The sequence below is a fragment of the Triticum aestivum genome, chromosome 7A (assembly GCF_018294505.1).
Source record: "Triticum aestivum cultivar Chinese Spring chromosome 7A, IWGSC CS RefSeq v2.1, whole genome shotgun sequence".
NCBI classification, from domain to species: domain Eukaryota; kingdom Viridiplantae; phylum Streptophyta; class Magnoliopsida; order Poales; family Poaceae; genus Triticum; species Triticum aestivum.
In genome coordinates this window covers 33,499,457-33,507,083 of record NC_057812.1, presented here as the reverse complement: position 1 = coordinate 33,507,083, position 7,627 = coordinate 33,499,457, and the positions used below count along the sequence as shown (strand labels likewise).

Genomic DNA, 7,627 nt, shown 5'->3' with positions numbered 1-7,627 from the left:
AGCCATGGCGACCTGACGAGCAAAGTTGCGTGTATCCTTCCCGTCATTGCCGAGACCAAGAAAACCCCGCTGGAAACGCTTGTGACACTTCGAGGCCCAGTGCCCATCGCGACCACAAAGCTGGCACACACGTGGACCGCCAGCCCCTGGTAGCGTCGCAGTAGGAGGAGGGGCCGAGGCGGGTGGTGGTGACTGCCCCGAAGGAGCCCTGGATGAAGCAGAGGAGCGACCACCCTTGGTGGCGGCGTTTGCCGAGAGGGCGCCGTTGCCCCTGGATCGGCGCGTCTCGACTCGTTGCTCAGTAAGCAGGAGGCGTGAAAAGACCTCGTGTGCTGGCATGGGCGTGGAGTTGCCCCTCTCATTGATGATCTCGACTAGGGCGTCATACTCCTCATCAAGACCATTGACAATAAACGAGTTGAACTCGGAGTCGGTGAGGGGCTGTCCAATGGAGGCCAGCGTGTCGGCGAGACTCTTGACTTTGTTGTAGAACTCAGTGGCGGTGGAGTCAAGCTTCTGACACTCCCCAAGTTGGCGACGGAGCCTAGATACACGAGCCTGCGACTGTGCCGCAAACGAGCGCTCAAGAATAGTCCATGCCTCGTGGGACGTCTTGGCGAAGACAACAAGCCCAGCAACGGCCGGAGAGAGCGACCCCTGGATGGAGGAGAGGTTCGCCTGATCCTGCCCTGTCCAGACACGGTGAGCCGGATTATAGACCGGACCGTGCACGCTGTCAACCAGCGCAGGAGGGCAAGGGAGAGAGCCGTCGACATAGCCAAGCAGATAGTGACTCCCAAGAAGCGGAAGAACCTGCGCGCGCCAGAAGATGTAATTGTCCGACGACAACTTGATGGTGATGAGATGGCCGAAGTGAAACGGCGGCGGTGGCTACGATCCCATCGAGGAGACTGGCTGAGGTGAGACCACCGTGGAGACAGTCAGAGGGGCAGCCGGCGCGGTGACAGAGGGCGCGATGGCCGCGGTTGACGCCGCGAAGCCTGCCAGCGCGACGTCCTCCGCCACCAGCGGCGCAGTGGCAGAGGGCGCGACAGCCGCGGTTGACGGGGCGGCGGCGGTGTGGGCCACAAGCGCCTGCCCGGGCGAAGTAGCAGCCGGCGGGAGCGCGAAGAGGGAGCCGACGCTCCGTGTCCCGATCGGCGCCTGAAGGGAGGCGGCATCCAGCGGCCTCGAGAGAAGTGCCGCGAGGGAGGCCGGCAGAAAACCGGTGGCGGTGGAGCCGGATGCAGCGGCGGACGTCATAGCAGTCGGGCGACGGCGACGTCGGGCGCGGCGGCGGCGGCGGCGGTTTAGGGTTTTTAGGCGGAAGCGGACGTAACCTAGCGTGATACCATGTAAGACAATAGGCTTTGGGGGGAACCGGCACAACCCTCTAGGGGTGGCCTATCACATATATATATATATAATGAGGTGGTATACAACGTTACAATATACACATGTAAATACAGTCTAACAGTAAGGCAATGGCTGAGGCGTCCCTTTGCAACCCGATGTGTTTGTACAAGGGATCGATGAAATGATTTTGATTATTTAACATCATGTATGTGCTTGATTGCAATAGAGTTGTCTCTTGTCTTCTTCTCGTTCTAAGGCCCTGTAAGTTCCTAGGATCCCATATATCTATCAAGGAGGATGTAAAAATTGAGGACGACACATAACTACACTGCTCCTTCGCCTACATATTCCTTTAAATTGGATCTGCACAAAACTAGGTTGAATACCAAACCCCTTTAATTTCGATATTCAATGAGAATTAAATGAGCTTCCTTTTTCTATCTATCTTTTCCTAAAACTTTTTTTAACCTAAATTTGGAGAGTCTCGCATGCCTCATCTTCCGAACTTAGCCTCTCCTCACACTCTAGCTGCAAAGGTCCTGTAGCTCAGGGATTTTATTTTTTAAACAAATTCTTTTTTGACCAATTTTTTAAAACAAATTCTAAAAAATTGTATATACTTTCCAATAATTTTTGAAGTCAAGTTCTTAAATATCTTAACTTATTTTAGAAAAATGTTTGTGTAATTTATTAAAGCGTTCGTACCTTAAAAAACGTTCATATAATTGCAAAAGGTGTTCATGCATTTTATTCATGTAAGTTTAGAAAGTGCTGACACATTGAAGAAAGTTATTTTTTTCATATAAATCTAAAACTATAACACTAATGTATTGTTTTAAAGTGGGTTGGGCTAGTGCAGTTGGTTGAGGGCCGAAGCACGATGGATTTGGGCCGGGCCGGCCTCGCAGGGCTTAAATTTCAACTTTATTTCAGTCATCTGAGCCTGCATCCATGAGCAACATTTGTTGAAAAACTTGCTTAGCTTTCTTCGCCCCAAATTAATGAAATGCTTCGTCGCTAAGCCTTTGGCAGCATTTCCACTATAGTAGGTCGAACCGTGGAGGAGGAGGAACCCATGGAGTCCTGCGAGATCGCGCGCCTGCCGAAGGAGCTTGTGTCCGCGGCGCTCTCCCTCACGTCGCCGCACGACGCCTGCCGCGCCGCGGCGGTCTCCCCGGCCTTCCGCGCTGCCGCCGACTTGGACGCCGTATGGGCCTGCTTCCTGCCGCCGCTCGCCGACGGAGAGCCGCTGCTGCCGTGCGGGAAGAAGGACCTCTTCCTCCGCCTCTCCGGCAGCTCCGTCCAGGCGGACTCACGGTACGTATACAGCCCAAGAGCCAGCCCATGGACCAAACTTGTTCGATTGCTGATCAATTCAATTGGTGCCATGGTGCTGCAGAGCATGTGGCTGGACAGGGAGAGCGGCGCCAAGTGCTACATGGTGGCGGCGAGGGAGCTGTACGTCCATCGTGTGGCGCGACACACCGCAATAATACTGGACCTGGATCCCTCTCCACGACTCAAGGTTTCTTGCCTTCCTCCTTTTCCAAGTTTCCTCGCAGTTCCCCTGCTAGCTTGTGTTGCTGAATCAATGATGCTACCTGCATTCCTTGTCATCTAATTGCAGTTGAAATCACTCATTTTGAAACTGTTGTTGCGTACGTACTTTCGTTGTGGACTTGTGGTGTGTTACTCGTCCAATTTCAGTTCGGTTGAAGGTTCTGTGTTCTGAATTCTGACCACATACATATACACTACTGTATGAACGTACCATGGTGTACAATGTGAGCCAATACCCAGAATCGTCACCAGCAGGACAGGAGTCATGACGAAATTAGCAGTTGGTTATGTTGATCACCAAAGTCAATTTGCAACTTAATTTGTTCTTTGAGTACTCGGTCGCGCACGATGCTAGATGGTTTTCTGCAAACTTATGCTGTTGTTTGGTTTTCATCTTCGTTATGGATCCTAACACAATGTTCGACTGCAGGTTCTCTGAGAGTGCTCAACTCATTTGGGTTTGTTGGTTGGAAATTCGCGGCAAGATACACAGCAAGATGTTGTCCCAAGGCTCAACTTACGCCGTTTACAAGCTAGCAGAGGAGCCCTACGGGCTGAACTTTCCAGTCAATGCATCGGTGAGCGTTGGAGGAAGCGTTCTTGCATGCAAGGTCTGCGTCCAACGTAACCCACACATGATCCGTCCGGAGGACGTAGCACTCCCTCATGAAAGGGTGGATGGTTGGATGGAGCTGGAGTTGGGTGAGTTTGTTTGTGAGGCTGGTGAAGATGGCGATGTGTCCTTCGGCCTGTCAAAGACTGAATATTTGAACGGCAAGAGCGGTCTCCTCTTGCAGGGCATCGAGATCAGGCATAAGAATTAGATCAATCTAATTAAGGAAATGAACTTTCGGGGTTAACCGAACGCATCCAGGGTTGACCAATGGATAGGGGAAATTAAGGAGCCGTATTTGTTCGTCATGCTATTAAACTAATGTGCTATCTTAGATTTCATTCAGATAGATGAATCCTTTTTGTTTATTTAATATTCTAAGAAGAAACAGTTACTAAAGAGGGGAATATTACCCTCCCTGTATTATAAATCGATCCTTTAGGACAAACAATCTTTGAATCATTTAATTATTCTCCAAGGTGGAAATAATGTTAACCTTTAGGACAAAAAGTTTGCTTCTTCTTTGGAGCCTCCAGCCTTTTGCTGATTTCTTGGATTGGAGTGATGACAAGCGGAGGCAGGAGCCACACGCTTGTCTTGTTAGTGTGCCGCAACAACTTCATGAGCTTGGCCTCATGGCCAAATAAGTTGTACCTGAACGAGCCGCACCGGGAAACGAAGTAGTCGCAACAGCCACCCATGTCGTTGTGATATGCGAGAGCCCTGCTCCAGTGCTCCCCCCTAACCTAATTTCCGAGGGGTATTTTTGTCCCCGCAAATTTGTTTTTTTCCTGGCCCGCCGCAACCTAGATCCAAGTCCTGTCTAGCCCTCTATAACCCAGAACGTATGCGTACAGTACCCTGGTCCAAAAAAAAAACATCACACGACCCACGTCCACGTAAGACCTGCCGAATCCAATCATTCACGCGAGCAGCTCCATCAATCTCACGAGCATTGACGCAGCTCCATAAGTCACGTAGTAGATCTCCAGCGGTAGCTATCTCGTCGCCGGCGATCTCGTCAGACAGCGAGCGCGACAACGTCGTGAATCTCCAACGAGCGCGCACAGGTACCGCATCCCGCGCCCCCCCCCCCTCTAGTCTCGCTCGCGGCAACATCGAACAAACTGCCGCTGCCAGTGGTAGTGGTTAACCTAGCGGGGCAGGTAACCTAGCTACCCGGCGGCGCATGCGATCGTGGATCTTGTTCCGGTAGTGCTGCTCCTCGTGATCTGGGTTCACGTAGCGTCGGTTGCCGTCGGCTGTGCGCGCCACCGGTATCGTTATTTGATGTGGCGGCTAACCTAGGTATCCGGCGGCAGAGGTAATCACAGATCAAGCTAGGTTTTGAGATCGTGCAGTTCCTCGCGATTGAAAGTGATCACGACGGGTGTCGTGGCCATCTTCCTTACTAAGTTGGGCTGATCTGAACGGCCTCGGTTGCGGTTGTTTACATAACATCCGTGATCGTGTGCTATGTGTTTTATATTTCATCATTTATAATGTTTGCACATGTGATGATACATAATATTGGTTGTAGAAAATGGTGGACGAGGAGTTAACTGATATCATGGTATACATGGAGTTTGGAGAACTGATGAAAGACTGGATAGAAGATTGGTCAGATGATGAAAATTCAGATCGTGAAGATCGGTCAGAGAATGGGAACGAATGTGACGATCTTAATGTGAGTGGCATTGTCATGTTGTAATTTTTTGGTGGCACCCGACAACATTAAATCTTTGTGTTGAAAATTTATAGATCGATGAGCTTGATGATGATCAGGAAAACAACTAGGAGCTCTCAAATGAAGATTACATTAGTCATGTACGTAAGTGAAAAATTTTGTTGGCATGAAAATTGAATTTCTTCTGGAATATTATATGATAAGTAATTATGTATTTGTGTTGTATTTTTCAGTTCATTTCCGAATGTCATAATGCGTACGACTATTACGGTGAATCCGACGCGGAGACAGGCCTTAACGACGAATCATTAGATGCACCTGGTTCTGGGGAGTCCGAGTCGTCGGTCATCATGAGTGAGGTATGTGTGTAATCAATGTTCTATGGAAGTAAGTAATGTTAAACCTTAGAAATCTGTTTTCATGGCTGTGGTTTGATTGTGTAGGTGACACAAGATGATGGGGCAAAGAATGTCCAAGATACTGCCAGTGCAGATGATAAGAGGGATATGTTCATGCAGATAATGGAAATGACCTTTACGTCTCACGATGCTGCGTATGATTTCTACAACAGCTATGCTAGAGATAATGGTTTCAGCATTAGAAAGAATAAGGTCAGGTATAGCAAAACAAAGTCACGTCATATGCGTTATAGGCGGTTTGTTTGTTCAAGACAAGGGAAACGTGACAGCAAGTTGCTAACCGAGGAAGGACACAGCCGTAGGCTCAGAGCCGAGACACGCTGCTTTTGCGAAGCGCACCTGACCATCAAGCTTGACCAAAAGCGTGGGGTTTGGTATGTTGAAAGTTTTGATGACAAGCATAGCCATATGTTGGCAGGACCGGACGAGGTACCTTTTCTTTGGTCCCACAGAAAAATCAAAGAGTACCAGAAGCATGAGATAATGTCCATGGGAGCTGCAGGGATTAGAATTCACGACATGATGGATTGCTTCATCAGCAAACATGTATGGTACGGCGGTGTTGGTTTACCAGGCGTGAAATATACAACCTTTGCGCCAAGGAGAAGAGGAAGCTGCTTTCAAAAGGTGATGCTGCCACAGCCATAGGCATCATGGCTAGTAGGAAACAGAGGGATCCTAGCTTCTTTTTCGAGTACAGGCTAGATAAGGAAGGACATTTGAATAGGATGTTCTGGTGCGACTCCCAGTCTCGTCATGACTATGAGGACTTCGGCGACGTGCTTGTATTTGACAGCACGTACAAGATGAACCGCTATGGTATGCCATTCATACCTTTTGTTGGTCTTAACAATCACCGGAAGACCACTGTTTTTGGTTGTGCCATAGTTTCGGACGAGACCGAGGAGACATACGTGTGGCTTCTGCAGACTTTTTTGAGGTCCATGTGTCAAAATATGCCTAAGAGTGTTATCACAGACGCCGACGCTGCGATGATCAAGGCAATTTGTGAAGTCTTGCCAGACGCGTGGCACCGTATATGTACGTGGCACATAGAGAAAAATATGAAGATTCACCTCAGTCACAAGTCCTTGAAGGAGTTCCGAACTCTTCTATACTACAACACGTCCACGGCAATGTTTAAGGAGAGATGGCACGCATTTTCCAAAAGATGGCAGTCGGAAAAAACTGTAACATGGTTGAGGCAGATGTATAAGAAGAGGAGACTGTGGGCCGCGGCATATCTAACTGAGGGGTTTTGGCTTGGCATGAAAAGCAACCAGCGGAGTGAAATCCTGAACTCATGCCTTCACCTCCACCTAGACGGTGAAATGACCCTGGTGGATATGATTTTGCACTATGAGAACGCCGTTGTGCGTATCCGTGAAAACAAGGCGCGAGATGACTGCACGGCCTCACAGAGTTTACCGGTGCCAGTTACTAGCTCGAGGAAACTTGAGATAGCTGCTTCTCACGTCTTCACTCCAGCAAACTTCTATATGTTGCAAGATGATCTTAAAAATATTGACGGCATGGAGATTGTAGAAATTAAGCTGGGAGACGGATCACAGCAGTACATCGTGGCCTGGAAGAATAACCGGAAGCGTCATTTTTGGGTGGAGTATACACCAGTAAATTCCGCAGAAACTATAAGGTGCAGCTGCAGAAGAATGATTCGAAAGGGTCTACCTTGCAAGCACATATTCCATGTACTGAAGCACTTGAACATATCTGAAATACCAAAGTGTTTAGTTCTTATTCGGTTCATGAAAGAAGCAAGGTTGGGACTGCCCGCGAGGCGCACAAGCGATCTGTTGGGATTTGGTTGGACTGGGGCCGGGGAAAGAATGAACTATAGCCAGGTTAGTGTGTTAGCGTCTAAAGCTATGCATGCGGCATGCAAACACCCTGCTTTGTGGGATCGGTTACAGGAGAGTTTTAAGGCTGTGATAGCTAAGAGTCATGAGTATAATCTGCTACAGGAAAATTTGT

The 7,627-nt window shown here is 48.9% G+C and overlaps 1 pseudogene; it reads left to right on the top strand.

Moving 5' to 3' along the window:
* The first annotated feature begins 2,431 nt into the window (after positions 1 to 2,431).
* Positions 2,432 to 3,740, top strand: LOC123147767 (F-box protein PP2-B10-like; annotated as a pseudogene).
* The last annotated feature ends 3,887 nt before the right edge of the window (positions 3,741 to 7,627 follow it).